The sequence below is a fragment of the Ursus americanus genome, chromosome 8, assembly GCF_024610735.1.
Source record: "Ursus americanus isolate L20-20 chromosome 8, mUrsAme1.1.p, whole genome shotgun sequence".
NCBI classification, from domain to species: domain Eukaryota; kingdom Metazoa; phylum Chordata; class Mammalia; order Carnivora; family Ursidae; genus Ursus; species Ursus americanus.
The window spans coordinates 33,670,611-33,687,145 of NC_142134.1; the positions used below are offsets into that span (position 1 = coordinate 33,670,611).

General features: G+C 36.6%; 1 pseudogene; it reads right to left on the reverse strand.

Annotated features, from left to right (window-relative positions):
* Positions 1 to 6,776: 6,776 nt before the first annotated feature.
* LOC123775911 (uncharacterized) lies at positions 6,777 to 10,859 on the reverse strand (annotated as a pseudogene).
* Between the last annotated feature and the right edge of the window lie 5,676 nt (positions 10,860 to 16,535).

Here is a 16,535-nt window from a genome sequence, read left to right on the forward strand (position 1 = left end):
CCTTACACTTGGTCCATGCTGATGAGAGACATATGATTTCTCTCATCTATGGAACATAAGAACTAGGATGATCAGTAGGGGAAGAAAGGGATAAAGAAAGGGGGGGTAATCAGAAGGGGGAATGAAGCATGAGAGACTATGGACTATAAGAAACAAACTGAGGGCCTCAGAGGGGAGGGGGGTGGGGGAATGGGATAGACTGGTGATGGGTAGTAAGGAGGGCATGTATTGCATGGTGCACTGGGTGTTATACGCAACTAATGAATCATCGAGCCTTACATCGGAAACCGGGGATGTACTGTATGGTGACTAACATAATATAATAAAAAATCATTAAAAAAAAAAATCTGAGTTAAGGGAGCACTGGGTTGCTTGGGTTTTGGTGGTGCACCTCATGTGGGCTCAATAACAGGTTTTTCCTTTTTTCAGTGGGCATTGTAGATCCAGATCTCTCCTCTTATATTCTGTCTTGATCTGAAGCCTTCATAGCGGACCACAAAGTCACCTTTGTCCTTTGTCTTAGGACTTTGTCTTAGTGTGCTCCCTTAATTTAGTACTTGAGGCTACCCATTTCTTTTGAATTAAGGTTTTATTTTAATTGTTTTACCTACCATTTCTATTTGTCCTAACAGGTAAGGGCAAGGTGTGCTTCACCTGTGCTTGACATGTTGCTGAAACTTCCCCCACGTACTGCTTTCTAAAACTTCATACCTTTATATAGTTGGCAGTTGAGAATTTTGACTAATGAGAACATATGGTACTGTCAGTACAACAATAGCATGCTACTTAGAATAAAATCAGTTGTCTATCAAAATTAACCTTTATCCTTTTAAGAAGAATATGCACTACATGCCCTAAAACACAATGCAAGATGTGCCTCCTGGAATTGTAAAATGTGGCAGTATGGTCAACAAAGGGAACAACCATTGGTAAAGCAGAAATGCTCATAAAAAGTAAACATTTTATAAAATCAGTTTTTTTTTTCTGTGATTAGGTGGATAAGAATAAATCAGAGCAAATATTGTATTGTAACTCGGAGGGAAAAATGAGACTTTTTAATCAGTATTGCATTCATTCTTGGTTTCTATTTCTTATTTTCTTCCTTCCAAAGCAAAATTAGGATGTCAAACATTTCGGAAAGAAAAAAAGTCCATGTTATATGCCATGTATCCTAATAGGTTTATTGTTGGTCTTATGATGTATTTATTAAAGTACAATTGTTGGCAGATCATTCGGAGAACCAGAGCATGGAGGAAGTGGGTAAATTTGAAAGATTGCTGCATTGTTCTGTGGCAATTTTCTGAAGCTGTTTTGACAGGAATATCATTTTAATAGTTTTATTTTCTTGCCAGTAATTGCTACTAGCAAGCTGAGGTATGGCAGAAATAGAAGAAAACTAAACATAAGAGTAACAGGATCATTTGACTTTCAGAGCTCTGTCTGGATGTGTTGAGGGTGAGGAAAGAAAACTATGAATGGTTTTTATGTCTCTGAGAGCGCTTGGGGGCTCATTATTATATCTCATTTGATTGGAGAGTAAAGCTCCTAAGTGTTCTTTGTGATTTGCAGAATTTTATTAAAACTAAATTAAGAATTTAGAACCTTAGATTTCATTTAAGATGATTTGAGACCTCAGAAATTCCAGATAAACAAGGTGGAAGTTAGAATTTAAACATTTTAAGACACCATTCATTAAAATAAAGTTACGTTAGGTCTAAAAGACACTGTTGCAAACTAGAGGAATTTAACTTAACAAGGCTAATCATACTGAGAAACAAATATTAGAAAATATCCCTTGGTATATGAGAGGTTTTGGAACTTCTTAAAGTTGAATACTAGAATTTTATTTTGGTTGAGGAATTGTAATAAGCTTAAAATCAAATCAGACATTTTGTCCTTTAAAAACTAGTTCTATACAAAAAAAATTAACTACCTATAAATGGTGAAAATAAAAATTCTAATTGTCAAATTTGATTTATATAATGATATTTTATTTTTTATTGTCAAATAACATGCGTAATAAATGACGCAAATTAATTGGAAAGATGGTGCTATTGGGAAAAAGTATATATAAAACTCTTAGACATAGTCTTATATAGTAGGTACATGTGTGTTGGTGTGTGTGTGTGACAGGATAAACTCTTGGAATACTGTAGTGACTTGTTATTTACTATTGATTTTCAGGATCACAGAATAGCAGTATCCGTAGAAACCCTGAAAATCATAAAACCTCATCTGTAGCTCTGAAGCTTGTTGGTGGTTAAGCAATCTTGATTAAATTTGTAGTTTTGCATGTTGCCATCTCAAAGACTTGCAGGGACAATGTCTTATTATCATGATAGTCAAAAATATGTTTTAATTTGTTATTTCTCTGTCTAGCTAAAGTCTCTCTTCCTTTAAGATGATTTACTTTGATTTGTTCCTTTGAGATAGGGAGAACTTGTCAGCATTCTTTTCCCTCCACACATGCAGAGACACACATCAAGGCAATTGAGATTGATTTTGGCTACCTCCTTTTCAAAGGCATTTAATTTTATTGTTTTTATTTGTTTATTACTTAGCCACCTAATTGAGGTTTCTTACTTCTCAAAAAGTCAGGATCTTACTTTACAGAAGAATTTAGCTCTCCCTTAAGGAAGTTTGCCATTTCTCAATGCACTGAAAATTTCTTATACAGTCTTTGAATAAATCAACCTAATGGGAAGGACTAGATAAAACATTACAATAGTATATTACATATGAATCTTTACTACCCCAGTACAGTAGTTATATTTTCCTTGATCGTACTCACAAAATTCCTTTTTAATACTTTGCACTGACTTTTGTAGTAGTTTGGACTTTTTCAGTTAATAATATGATTTTGCTAGGTCTTAGTAAACTTTTAATGAACTATAAATTTCATATCCCTTTCCGTTTTTGTTGTACTTGACTTCTTTTTTTCTCCACTTTATTATTTGTTGTTTCGAACTATATGTATCACATGATCCAACCATTTACCTCTCTATTAAAAACACTTTTTACTGTAATAAATGTTATACATAAAACTCAATAGTTAATGTAAAAGTTTGTCTTGATTAGGGAAAATATATCACAGTGTCTTAGAAAAATTAGATTTAATTATATCAGGGCAATACATTCACTAACGACTCAAATAACCATGTATAGTCAAAACGATATAAAAGTTTATAACCAAGAGTCTTGTTTTTACTCTCCGTGTAGGTAGATATTTTTATTAGTTTTCATTGTGTTACTGTTTCTACATGAACATGCAAGCAAATGTGAATATATTTTCATTTTTCTTCTTTCTACACAAAATTGTAAAAGTTAATATTTCCTTAATGCTTATTACTTGTGTCATGCCCTACTTAATAAATCATCATCTCTAATCCATGAGGTAGGTTCTATGTTATTCCCATTTATTAGGGAAGAAACTGAAATGTAGAACATTTTCATAATTTGCCCAAAATAACACTATTAAGTATGAGAGCTGGGTTTGAATCCAGGAAATCTGTCTTCCAAACCTGATATCTCAATCAATAGGCTCCACTGCTACAATTATAGAGGAATGCCTGGACTGAAGTGTTAAGATTAACAGTAGATCCATGAACTAAATTCCATCAAATCAGTGCTCATTGATAGAAGAATGGACTGTGAATTAAAGATAAGATATTTTGTTTAAATGCTTCTACATACTTTCTGGTGTTTATAAAGCAAATAAATTATGGGAGAACAACACCGACTCTGGTATTTATCCCAGCACTGCAATTCTATGATCTAGATCTAGGTACTTAACTTTGCTAAACTTAGATTTCCTGATCTCAACAAAGGAAATAAAAATAGCATATGCCCACCTCATGGTGGTGTTGCAAGGCTTAAAAGAGATCATTCATGTATAGTGCTTAGTCCGGGACCTGTCATACTCTAATTGCTCATTAAATGGTAGTTCAAATTCTCATTTTGATTTTCAATGGCACATGAAATAACAACATATACTTCAGGAAAAAAACAACTAATTATTTTTGGTAAATCAAACTACATCACTGATGTTACGTCATTAAAGTAGATGACATATCAATAGATCACCTTTATTGAGCAAAATGTCAAATTACCTGTTCACTTCTTTAATTTTTTAATTTTTATTATTTTTTAAAAGATTTTTTTATTTATTTGAGAGAGACAGCACACAAGGGCGTGGATGGGCAGAGAGAGAAGCCTACTCCCTGCTGAGCAGGGAGTTCAATGTGGGGCTCCATCCCAGGACCCTAAGATCATGACCTTAGCTGAAGTCAGATGTTTAAGTGACTGAGCCACCCAGGTGTCCCACTTCTTCTTCTTTTCATGATTTTATTTTAGAGAGAGATAGAGTGAGCGTGTACACACTCCAGTGCCTAGGAAGAGGGGTGGAGGGGGAGGGAGAGGACAAAGGAAAGAATCCCAAGCAGACTCACATGCAGGGCTAGCTCTCAGGAGCTGAGATCATGACCCGGAAATCATGGCCCTGAAATCATGACCAGAGCTGAAACCAAGAGTTGGATGCTTAACAGACTGAGCCACCCAGGCACCCCTACCTGTTACTTCTAATTATCACTCACATGGTAATTTCAATTTCATATATATGCTTAAGAAGCTGCCTTAGTAAAATCCTACATCATTAGATAGAATTAAGGCTATGTTTTTTCCTTTCTGATCTTAAAGTAAACAATAATGCATAATCCAATTCACCTGAGAGAACTCATTGACACTCTCTTGCAACAATTCTGTTCCAACAAAAACTTGCAGAATTATATTTCACTTTGACCATTCAACATTAATTCTTGTACATTGCAGGTTGGATACTCCAATTGGTTCCCTCCCCAGCTGTATAAAGTTTTAGCCTCTGAAGTGAAATTTGAGGATTTGAATAAAGATATATATATAGGATTTGAATAAAAAATATATAGTATATGGTAGAATGGAACGAATTCTTTACATTTATGAGCCTCTTGAGAGAAATTGTACCTTATTTTTTTTAAGTCTGGCACATAGCAAATAAAAAATAAAAAATGGTTGAATGGATTATTCAAAAAATTCAAAAGTACAGAATTTTTTTAAGTATAGTTGGGTATAGAGATAATGAAATTCAATAAATTTTTATCACTTCATGTGGTAATCTTTGGAGGCAATTGAAAATGAAACCCTGAGATATGATTATCCGCACAAAGTGACTATCACAAAATGCAGTTTTACTTTTTATGGAAAATGGTAAAAACTCACTATAAAATTTAAATATATATGAAAATTATGGCATTTGAATTTGTATTTCCTTAGAAGAAAGCAGGACCATAGACGGAAGAGCTATGTGTGTATTTACACATTTCTTCGTGCCACAACGCCATGAGAGAGTATATTAGTTATAGGAATATTATTTTCTCTCTTCCTAAATTTTAATTTTGAAAATTTAAATTTACACAATTGTCCCTACTAAAGATGATCAAAAATATCTAGTCTAGACATTCATTCTACAGAAAATGTATTACCTATAACAAAAAAAAATTCTAAGATCAATCAATATATAATTTTGGGGAGTTGACAGTATCTCAGAACAAAGTCCATTTCTATTTAGTTTCAATTTCTGCCAAAAAGACATAAGGAAATCCATTTTTCAGATTTCAACCATTTAGGGAACTAAATCAGTTTCTCTTGCTTTCTCTCTCTTTTATTTTCATTTTTCGTTGTTCTACAGAGAGTCATAAACTTTTTGCTAACAATTAATTGCACTTAATGTGAAAGTGAGTGGATAATCACTAATCACCGGTAATCAAAGCTAAGCTACAAATACGGTACATATTTAGAGAAGGAGGAAAAAAAGAAATAAGAATCACTACAGATGTCATCACAATTCTCTTTCCTTTTGCTTATGAGTGAGTTTTGATGGAGTGTGGGGCCACAACATAATTAGTTGGCCTTTCTACCATGTGAACATTTGTAATATGTGATTTGGAGGCAGAATGATGGGAGAAAGCATAAAACATTTTGATATGTAAGCAAGTTTCACCCATCTGTGAGGAAAACAGATGATTTATGAGGCCTGTCTCCCTATAATTAAAAAGAACAGACAGACCTGCTGTTTCAGAAGACTCAATGATGGCCTAACTCATGGAACTGTGAGAAGGCATTGAGTTAATGCAGCTAAAGAAATTAGAGAAGTGTTTAGTATATACTAAGTATATAGCATATGTTTATAATAGCAATTATAGATATTTTATTACTGTTGTTTTCTTTTATTTTGTTTGACTATTTGGTAGTCTTTTGACTTTTGCTTCAGTCTGCCACTACTTCTTGCTTATCAACTGGAAGACTTGAACTGGCCCAATCTTTAGGCCAAGGACTTAACCACCTACCCAAACCACCAGCCACATCCTATGAATTGGTATACAGTTGAATCTCTGGCTGTTTCCCATTCCAAGCAAAATAAACAACCAGATTCACTGCTCAGAGTTCTGCCCACTGAGAGGATCTCTGTTCACCATTGTCCTTCAACAGGAGTGAGGCCCCTGGTTATTTGGGCCATTTCCTCATGCGGCACCCCTGCTACAGTCCCTGGTCTCTCTGAGCCTGCATCTATGGTCTTATTAAGGAGCTTTCTACAATCAGTTAGCTACAAAGGAGAGAACAGGCCTAGCTACAAATTGTTCTGTGCAGTATACCACCACCACCTAAAAGCGGGTAGCTGCCCCACTCCAGCTCCTTTCTGAGATATCCATCAAAGACTGCTGAGCAAAAATCCTCCCAGTAAACTAATATGTCTCTTCAGGGCCTACTTGAGCCTGATTGTGCATATACCACTTCCACTGGATGATGGAGTGCTATTGTGCAACCCAATTTTATGGTTTGGTGGGTCAGACAACACCCAGTTCATGTTGAGCAGCTCAGGGTGCATGGTAACTTCGTGGCCCATGGCTAAACATTTTGTCACTAAGGCCCTCTAGCAAGTGCAAAAGGAAAGGAGCTCCCTGCCCAGGGTGGCAAGGCTTCGTTCCAAAATCCTAAGGGTCGGCACATATAAGAGGCTGCCAAAGGTGAAAAACAGCATCTCTTTCTGACACTGACACTTCAAGCACCATTGAGTCTGCTGAATAATACGGCCAACATGACAAAGCAGCTTGCACAGCAGACTGGACCTACTGCAGAGCTTTCTCGTATTCTAAGCCCCCTGAAAACTAACAGGTATTTGAATCACTTGGTACCCAGAGTAGTACAACCACAGAAGGACTGTATTGCCTCCAAAATCTAAAGACATCCCCTAGGCTCTGTCCTGCTTTTTTGGTTGTAGGAAGGACCAGATGCAACAACTTATACTTTACCTTAGAAGCAATATCTTGACATGCCCCACACTACAGACACTGTGGAAATCACTGGGATGAAAGGCCCCTGAATTTTTTTCAGATTTATTTCCCATCCTCTGACAGGCAGACGTCTTACCAATAAGTCTAGAGGAGTTGCTACTTGTTGTTCACTAGGTCCAATCAGCATAATGTGATCAATGCAATGTAATGGATCGTTGTGATGTCTTGTGGAAGGAAAGGCAATTAAATCTCCCATGGACTGAATTATGATATAGGGCTGGAGAGTGCATATATCTCTGAGGTAGGACAGTGAAGGTGTATTGCTAGTCTTGCCAGCTGAAAGCAAACTGCTTCTAGTGGTTTCACTGACAGGCATCAAGATAAAAGCATTTGTCAGATCAATTGCTGTAAACCAGGCACCAGGGTATGTGTTAATTTTCTCAAGCAAGGTAACCACATCTGGTACAGCACCTGCAATTAGAATCACCACATGGTTATGTTTATGTCCTAATCCACTGTCATTCTCCAAGATCTGTCTGTTTGCTGCAAGGGCCAAACAGGCAAATTGAGTGGGGATGTGGTAGGAATTACCACTCTGCATCCTTCAAGACCCTGATTGTGGCACTTTATTTCTGTAAACCTCCAGGCAAGTGGTATTGCTTTTGGTTTACTATTTTCTTAGGTAAAGGCAGTTCTAGTGGCTTCTACTTGAACTTACCTACCAGAATTGCCGTCACTCCACAGATCAGGGAACCCACGTGGAAATTCTGCCAGTTGCTCTTATGTCTATTCCAAGTACATATTCCAAAACTGGGAAAACAATCACAGGATTTTGGGACCCACTGGATCTACTCTGAGATGGATCTGAGATAAAATTCCATTAATCACTTGACTTCTATAAGCCCCTAGCCTGATTAGTGGACCGCAGTGACATTTTGGGCCTCCTGGAATTAGTGTCAGTTCAGAACAAGTGCCCAATATTCCCTGAAAAGTATTATTATTTCTTCCTCCTCAGTGCACAGGCATCCTGGTAATAGGATGCATGTCCCTTTGGGCAAGTCTGGGAGATAGACTGACAGTGTGGAAGTTTGGCAGTAGTGGAGTCCAACTTAAGTATTCCCTACCTCCTTATTCAAGTGGTTCTGGATCTGTAAACTAGTTCATATCTGGGAACTGACTTAGAGGTTGTGACTTTCTTTTTATGATTCCAGTTTTACTTCTGTTCACTTGACCTAGAACTCTTCCACTTATACAAACTACATATGAATTTAGTAGACTACTCCTCTATTTCACTTCTAAGGATACCATGATCAGCTAGACAACATCATAGGTCTAGTGACTCAGGCTATTCTGATTACTGCTTTGACTCTGTTGCCCATTATGGTAACCATGTTTACCTTGGTGATGAAGTGCCACTACTTGACCCTGCTACCCCAGGATCCAACTATCCTCATTGCATTTATGGATCTCAGTTCAGTGGCAGCAGTTTCCCCCTGAAATTTCTGTCCTACAGAAATGATCAACCAGAAAGTTCTCCAAGGATATTAAGACTCTTCTCACAAATTTATTCCTCAAAGTTGTGGTAAAAGGTGTATTCCTGGGACCTTCCCTGGCTTTTTACCAGGGTGAGTAAGCAAGTCTTATATGAAAACCAACTCTAACATTCCAGTCCCCTTAAGCCTTTGGATCCCTTCTTCTACCCCTGAGCTAAACATTGAATCCAGAATCTCTGTTCAATGGGTTATGTCAATGATTTCAACCTGATCCAACTTAATGTTTCTTCCACCATTATCCTATATCCTCATTGTCAGTCCCATGCAAATCCCTCAGACTTCTGTCTGTCCATGTAAGTTGGAAACTCATGCAATTCTTTTGGAATGGAGCACACCACTTCATGTTTCATACATTTACCTCACATTCAGGTCCTGCTGGATTGAGTGTAGTTACAGGTGTAGAAGCAATGAGAGGTGCTAGAAATGGGTTCTGATATAAGTCAGCAGGATTTTACAAGGAAATTACCTCAGTGGAGACCATTATAGGTTCCTCAGGCAAAGCAGGGTTAACTTCCTCAGACAAGGGTGGTAGGACAGCTTCTGCTGCTAAAAAAAAAAAAAAAAAAAAAAAAAAAAAACACCTCATCAGAACTTAGGGGTTCAATGTTCCCAGCTTCATCAAGATATTCCCAAAGTTCCATTTCAGTTTTCATTTTCCAAACTTTCCCAGGCAATTTCCTCACCTTAGCAGTAGACACCCTACAAGGCCGGCGATTCAATTTGCACACGATTCAGCCACTTGCAGTTAATCTAGATTTGGGTTTTAGCAATCTCATCTCTAAGACTACAGGAGCTAATGTATTTTTGGTTTGGCTTTTCAGAGAAGACATAGAAACTTTTACATCATTTATATGATGCTTGAGTAGGGAATTGGAAGCTTTGAGTTCATGTTTTTTTTTTTCTTTTCCCTCTACATTTTGTCAAATTCAATTAGGAACAAGTAGCTACTTTCATTACACTTTTCAGTTTGATAAAAATGTTCTAAGCTAACAAGTATTTGGTCATCTAGAGCTTTGTTTCTTTTAAGTATTTCATTGGGAGTTACCCAAAGGTGATACTTTGCCTGTCTGTATTCCATATCATATCATGAATTAATCCGTGCTCTCTTTGTTACTGAAAATAGTCATCAGTACCTCTAAAACTGATTAGAGAGCCAACTCCAAAAATAGCTCAGCTAATTTAGAAAACACATTCTGAAGATTCTGTTTCTCTAGGACCACTCTCAGTATCAAAATCTGTTCTTCAAAGAAATATATGGATGCATGTATGTGCATGTGTGTATAAAATAAATGTTTTCTTTATACATATACATGTGTGTATATATGTATATGTATTAATCACATATATACTCCCTTTAGATATTGTCTACTTCTGTTGTGCTCCCAGTCATGCTTTGTCCTCATGTTCTCTTCTTCCTGTCATGGAACTTAACATCAGGTCTTTTTCAAATACATACACAGAGTTCAAAGTGTTGTTTTATCAGGTATTTTAGAGAGAATTTAGCTAAGATAATGCATCTTTACAATTCAGATTTTACCATCGTTGTTTTGTTCTGTTTTTTTAAGATTTTATTTATTTATTTGACAGAGAGAGACAGCCAGCAAGAGAGGGAACACAAGCAGGGGGAGTGGGAGAGGAAGAAGCAGGCCCCCAATGGAGCAGGGAGGCCAATGCCAGGCTGGATCCCAGGATGCTAGGATCAGGCCCTGAGCCGAAGGCAGACGATTAACGACTGAGCCACCCAGGCACCCCATCATCATTGTTTTGTTTTGTTTTGTTTTGTTTTTAAGATTTATTTATTAGAGAGAGAGAGCATAGGGGGATGAGAGAGGCAGAGGGAGAGAGAGAAAGAATCCTTAAGCAGACTCTGTGCTGAGCAGGGCTAGATCTCATGACCCCTGAGATCATGACCTGAGCTGAAACCAAGAGTCTGACGTCCAATCCACTGCGCCAATCTGGCACCCCTTTTTTTCATCGTCATCGACAATTAGGCAGTGGGACATTGCCAGAGCAACCCTCTAATACCAAGTGAGTGGTTGTCTATTCTGAATTACTTGAAAGGGAAATTCATACTATTCATGATAGGTTTTTCAAAGGTATTCAATAAGTTCCAAGTAAACTTTCTGAGAATTTACCACATATTTACATGATTGTTCTGGATCAAATGTAAAACTCTGATTAAAAAAAAAAATGTAGAACATGTGTGGCCTGGGGCTGAATTGTAAGTGCATGAACGTAGTTTTACTCTGCCAAACTGGGCAATATATCAATTGATGTGACACTGTAAAATATCAGCTTAATTTGGGGTAGAAGAACAAATCCAACCTTATTGTTGATGCCTGGGGGATTAATGATTCTACATTTTCATTTTGATTCACTTATTTTGATCTTAAATTGTGAGACTCAATTACTAGAGATAAATCCCATCTAGTCTCATTGCATAATTGGTTTTTTGTAGAGTCCATTATCCTAATAATTATACTCTAATTGGCATAAAAATGAAATATTCTGATAAGGAACATCAGGAAATAATAACAGTAATTAATAGTAATTAAATCCATTGTAGCCCATCATAGAGAACAGAGGTTGGAAGTAATTTTAAGAATAAATTTATCTAGGACTTAAGCAGAAATTATAAACAATATGCATTTTTGTTTTTTCATTTATCTATCCAAGCTAAAAATACATTAAAATTCACAATAGAGAATTTTCTTTATATTTAAACCTATTATCAGTAATTCTGTGAGTATACTTATGTTAGATGGGTTTGCTTTCATTCATTCATTCATTCATTCAATTCAACACGTTTACCCTAAGTCAGGCATTGAGTTGAATCCAGAGGGAGAAACGACATATATAAGACACATCCTAAAAGTAAGGATCGTAAAATTTCACCAGAAACTGGTTGTCAGATGAGGTCTTCTAATAGAGTAACAGGGTAAAATATAGCATCTGTTGGTGCTAATGGTGCGGATGAGGATTAGAAATACCCTCTCCACTTATTCCACATTTTCAAGTGTGGAGACAGCAAAGATGACATCTGTAGTTTCGATTTCTTCCATTACTCCCTGTTCCCTGAATCCTCTGGGGAAAAAAAGGAGTGAATTATCTGAATAAGTTAGACAGATAAAATTGCATTTGCATAGCCAAATCCCTCTTCTTTTTCTTTTTAGGATGTTCCTGTCTGCACAGGGCATATTCAGTTCTGCTCCTTTGTGCTGCAAATTTTATACAAGACAAATGCAGCACCTATGGGGAGGAACTTGCAGTTGTTAGGCATTTTCTATGAATGGGTGGATATAAGACTATCTAATTTTGGGGGTTCAGTTTTAGGAAGCCCATTAGGTTACAAACCTAAGCTATGCTCTTCAATAGCTCTCTCATTTGATCTACATCCGTGTTTCAATTACTGCTATGTAGCAAACCAGCCCAAAATTTAGTGGCTTAAAACAAAAATTTATAGCTCTCTCATTTGATCTACATCCGTGTTTCAATTACTGCTATGTAGCAAACCAGCCCAAAATTTAGTGGCTTAAAACAAAAATTTATTTTTCTTATAATTTTGTGGATTGACTGGGTTTAGTTTGTTAGTTTTTCTTCTGTATATGGCTTAGCTAAGGTCGCTCATGTCTGCTGTACTCAAAGCAAGTTCAAAACAAGTCATATTACCAAGTCTGAGGTCAATGTAAGGGGTTATACATGGGTGCGAATACGAAGATATGTTTTTCGCTGGGAACTACCACAGGACAATCTACCTCAATCTACCTGTTGTCTACCTTTCAATTGGTTCTGAACTTGAGCGAGGAAGAAGATTACCATTTATTAGGGTCTGGAAACACTGACATTCTTTCCAAGCTTCTTTCCTTGGTACTATTTTTTTCCCTTAAATATTCCCTATTTCTCAATAATATGTGTATGTCTTTTTTTTTTTTTTTTTAAGTAAGCTCTATGCCTAGCATGGAGCCCAGTGAGGGGCTTGAATTCACTACTCTGAGATTGAGATCTGAGCTGAGGTCAAGAGCCTGAGGCTTAACTGACTGAACCACCCAGGAGTTCCTGTTTATATTTCTTTCATGGTGGCTGTCCTTTCCACAGTAAGTATAAGTTCTACTTCATTAAGGAGTGGTTTTTTCACCAAATATTTATTATTATTTCTTTATATTTCTACAGTTGTCATGTTTTAAACTTGCTAATACCATGTTATGTTCATGTGTGAGAGATTTAACAAAATGCTTCATCATTTTATTCAAATGCAATCTATCAAGTTCCACTTTAATGTAATCCTTCTGGCACACTGCTTTTCTTCAAGAGTCACTTATAAGAACATAAGTAATACAATATTGAGGAGTGCTGTTTTGTTTGGATTAAGAAGAATGGCATGAAATGCAAAAAGAAAAAGAAAGAAAGAAGGAAAGAAAGAAAGAAAGAAGGAAAGAAAGAAAGAAAGAAAGAAGAAAGAAAGAAAGAAAGAAAGAAAGAAAGAAAGAAAGAAAGAAAGAAAGAAACAAGGAAAGAAGGAAGGAAAGAAAGAAAGAAAGAAAGAAAGAAAGAAAGAAAGAAAGAAAGAAAGAAAGAAAGAAAAGAAAGAATAATTGCAAAACAGGCAGGGTTAAAAAAGGGGGGAGGGTAGCCTTAATAAAGCACATGTTATGGCAAACAGGGTATCAACATTGGAATCCGCAAACAGATTGGCCCACTTAGTCTTGAACTACTCTATATAGCTAAGAATTCAAGAAAATGTATTTTTTGTTTTCATACAAATTTTCATAGAGATAGTACTCTCAACACATAGAGGACACAAGGGCAATGGAAATAACGGGATTTTTCTAGATATGGATTCCAAATTTAAACCAAATATGCAGACTAATATACTTAGTTGATATCCTAGATCTCTAATATGAAAGACATATAGTTTGTGTTATTTTTTCAGCATTGAGACAATTGTCCAACGATGTATTCACATTTGCTTATCCTCTCCATTCATGATCATGTCATAAATATTAACAAGACATAGAGGTCCTACTTGGAGGAATGGGATTGAGTAAAAATAACTGATTCATTGAATTCTGGAACCCACAATAAATAAATAATATTTGAAGGAGCCGGCTAGCCCAGGGAGAGAATATGAAAAGAAAAAAAATGATAGCTGTATTCAAACATTTTAAGAGTTGCCACATAAAAATTTTAAACCTTATTTTCTGTTATTCTAAGATATGACTTACATGGAGGCAGATTGGAACTCAATGCAATGTGAAGCTTTCTGAAGATTCATTATCCAACAATAAAGCTCAATTGCAGACAAGCAAACACTTTTTCTTCGTTAGAATTGTGTAAGGAGATATAGCTATTCTTGAGCAACTATAGAAGATATTTCTGCACTAATTGGAGTTTGAACTAGATCAACAAATAAGGCTCTTTCTGACCATTAAATTTTACTAACCCTTTCCTGATGTTATCATGATAACCTTTATAGGGGTTAATGGTAATTACTCAAATTTAAAGGAAAGAGAAGGTAGTATTTATGTCTAATGTTTTAAGGCAAATTAGTAATTAAAATTCCCCGAACAAGTTTGGTTCTAATATTATTTAGCGTGGTATTTTGGCATTTCTCTCTGATTGTTCCACAATCTCACTGAAAAATAAATGACTTGGTTTGAAGATTCCAGGCATTTTAAACCCTAATGTCACTACACATTGATTATCTTAGGCAATAATTCTATTCCTATCCACATTCTCTGTCTTAAAACAAAACAAACAAACAAACAAAAACCCCTCTTCCTGATTCAATCAAGACCGAAATACAGCCCTCTGATAAACAAATATAGTTATTCTTCCTTTCTGTTCCTTTAGCACTCTCCTAAGTGCTGTAAAAGAAGTATGCCCACTGAACTGTAATTATTCCTACGTTTCTGTGTTGCTACTTAGATTTTGAGGATTACAAGTCAGAAGATGTATCTATGTTTTTGAACCCCCTATACCTTTCCCAGTCTCAGAAACATTCATTCGAGTAGGCATTTATTATGTGTTGTTTAGTGAACATTAGCCTTTCACCTTGCACATGTATTGAAGGGCATATGACCAGGGGTCGTAGAAGAACCGTGTCCTATGGCAGCGGCAGTGATTCTCCTCCATATCTGTGTATGGTGCAGATGCCCCGGCTTACAACGGCTCGACTGACAATTTTTCAACCACATGATGGTGTTAAAGCAATATGCGTTCAGTAGAAACCATACTGTGAATTTCTATCTAGATCTTTTCCCAGGCTAGTGTTATGTGGTACGATACTCTCATGATGCTGGGCGGTGGCAGTGAGCCACAGCTCCCAGGAGGCCCCATCATCACAAGGGCTAACAACCAATGCACTTACCACCATCCCGTGCCCATGCAACCATTCTGTTTTTCACTTTCAGGACAGTACTTAATTTATTGAACGAAATTACAGGAGATATTCAACACTTTATTTTAAAATAGGCTTTGTGTTGGATGATTTGGCCCAACCGTGGGCTACTATAAGTGTTCTGAGCATGTTTAAGTTAGGCAACGCTAAGCTATGATGTTCAATTTACAGTGCTTTCAGTTTGCAATGGGTTTATCCGGATGTAACCCCGCAATAAGTTGAGGAAGATATGTATGTGCCATAGACCAGAATTAAACCGGTAGAATATACTGAATCTGGGCCACAGACTGTTTTGTTTGTTTGACTTGCAAATGTTTTTTTTTTTTTTAATTTATTTATTCGACAGAGATAGAGACAGCCAGCAAGAGAGGGAACACAAGCAGGGGAAGTGGGAGAGGGAGAAGCAGGCTCCCAGCGGAGGAGCTTGATGTGGGGCTCCATCCCAGAATGCCGGGATCACGCCCTGAGCTGAAGGCAGATACTTAACAACTGAGCCACCCAGGCGCCCCGACTTGCAAATGTTTTAAACAGAATCCTTTGCTAATATTTAAAAAAATATTATTTCATATAATAAACTGGATATCTGGTTTTCATTTAAAAACAGTCACACTATTGTCCTTGCATTTCATCATTCTCGACCCTTTAGACAGGGCATATATATTCTGATTTGCCACACTTCTCACAATCTGCTATTGTCTCCTGGCCACAAAAGCTACAAAACTGTTGACATTTATCAGCCTATAACCAGCAACATAATGCCCACTATGGTCTTGGTCCTCTTCACCTTGGGGGTTTGGAATCCCTGCTACAAATATTTCCCCTTAAGATGAAATCTGGTGCTTAGCTTTCTAATATAATAAGAAGGTATATGCCATATGTCTTCTTTCTGCTCAGGATGTATTCTTTTTAAAAGAAAAATATCAGGAAATTTACAGTGATGGAGTGGGAGTAAGGTGCAGTGCATAAAGGTTTATTGCAATGCCTTTATTTATAAAGATGAAAGTCTTCTTTATTTCACACATATACTAATACAATATAAGTAATCATACATACCCCATTCCTAACACAAACACCATTTTAATTCCTGGACTACAAGATGTCAAAATGGATTGATTCAAACCGTGGTATAATCATTGGAAAGTACAAAACTGACTGACCATATGTTAAAGAAACATCAACGGAAAGCAACATAGTATAGTGGCTGGGTATGGAGGCTGTGGTGTTGATTCTAACTCTGATATAGCTAGACTGATCTGGGAT